Here is a 1,925-nt window from a genome sequence, read left to right as displayed (position 1 = left end):
TTATCTTAAATACCAAAGATAGCCTAGCTAAGTTTGACTCAAAAGCTGATGAAGCTATCTTTTTAGGCTACTCAACAAACAGCAAAGCATACAGAGTTTTTAATAAACGAACTCAAGTCTTAGAAGAGTCAATACATGTTGAGTTCGATGAAACTAACCCTGCAGGAAGATACCAGCCGCTGACCGAGGATGACCCGCACTCAGCACCCGTTGACCAAGAAACAGCCGCTGAGTCATTTCTTCAAGGGCTGACCAAAGGTAAAAGTGAAACTCAAATTACTTTCACTGACCAATCTACACCTGCAGAGATTGTTGAAACACAACCAGCGCAAGACATCAATCTACCAAAGAAGATTAGGATACCAAGAGGTCGCTCAGAGAGTGCCATTCTTGATGCCGCTGAGAACACCCTGATGACGAAAAATCAACTCAGGAGATACCTCAGCAACGTAGCATTCGTCTCAATCCAGGAACCAAAGAATTTCGCTGAAGCTGAGTATGATGAATTCTGGATGAATGCAATGCAAGAAGAACTTGATCAGTTCAGACGAAATGAAGTATGGGATCTAGTGCCAAAACCAAGAAGCCAGAAGACCATAGGAACAAGATGGGTCTTCCACAACAAACTGGATGAACAAGGGAACGTGGTCAGAAACAAAGCAAGACTTGTAGCTTAGGGCTACAGTCAGCAAGAAGGTATTGACTACGGTGAGATCTTCGCCCCAGTGGCAAGGCTAGAGGCTATAAGAATTTTATGTGCATATGCATCTTATATGAACTTTAAATTGTTTCAAATGGATGTTAAGAGTGCATTCCTTAATGGAGTTATAAGCGAGGAAGTTTATGTTAATCAACCTCCTGGGTTTGAGGACCCCAAGTTCCCAAACCATGTTTATAAACTCAAAAAGGCTCTGTATGGCCTCAAGCAAGCACCGCATGCTTGGTATGAGAGGCTGACTAGTTTCCTGCTGACTAGAAATTATGTCAGAGGTAAAGCTGATACAACCTTATTCATTAAGAGAAAGGGTAAAGATACCCTGCTGGCTCAAATATATGTTGATGACATTATTTTTGGTGCCACTAACGAGTCAATGTGCAAGGAATTTAGCAAGCAGATGCAAGCTGAGTTTGAAATGTCAATGATGGGAGAACTCAATTTCTTCCTTGGACTTCAAATCAAACAAGGGAAATATGGCATCTTCATCAGTCAAACTAAGTATGCCAAGGAGATATTGAAGAAGTATGAACTTGAAAACTGTAAGTCAATATCTACCCCAATGGGCACTGACACTGTCCTCTGCGCTGATGAGAATGGTAAGTCAGTAGACAGCAGATTGTACCGAGGTATGATTGGTTCTCTACTTTACTAAACTGCCAGTAGGCCGGACATTCAGTTCTCGGTATGTTATTGTGCTAGATATCAATCTAACCCTAAGGAATCTCACTACATAGCTGTAAAAAGAATCCTTAGATATTTGCAAGGCTCAGTGAATGCAGGTTTGTGGTATCCCAACACTCATGACTTCAAACTCATTGGATACACTGACGCTGACTACGGACGAGACAATCTTGAACGAAAAAGCACCTCAGGAGGATGCCACTTCCTTGGGAGCTGTCTTGTGTCCTGGTTCAGCAAGAAGCAGGCGTCGGTAGCCCTGTCAACCACTAAAGCTGAGTACATTGCTGCTAGAAGCTGTGTTGCTCAAGTCCAATGGATTAAGCAACAGCTTGAAGATTATGGCGTTCAGACTAAAACAATTGAAGTCAAATGTGACAACAAAAGTGCAATTGATCTATCAAAGAACCCAATCCAGCACAGCAGGATGAAGCATGTCAGCATCAGACATCACTTCATTAGAGACCATGTACTCAAGGGTGAGATCAAGCTGGCCTATGTCCCAACGGATGAGCAGCTTGTTGATATC

Source organism: Euphorbia lathyris, chromosome 4, assembly GCF_963576675.1.
Source record: "Euphorbia lathyris chromosome 4, ddEupLath1.1, whole genome shotgun sequence".
NCBI lineage: Eukaryota > Viridiplantae > Streptophyta > Magnoliopsida > Malpighiales > Euphorbiaceae > Euphorbia > Euphorbia lathyris.
Note: the sequence above shows the minus strand (reverse complement) of the source record.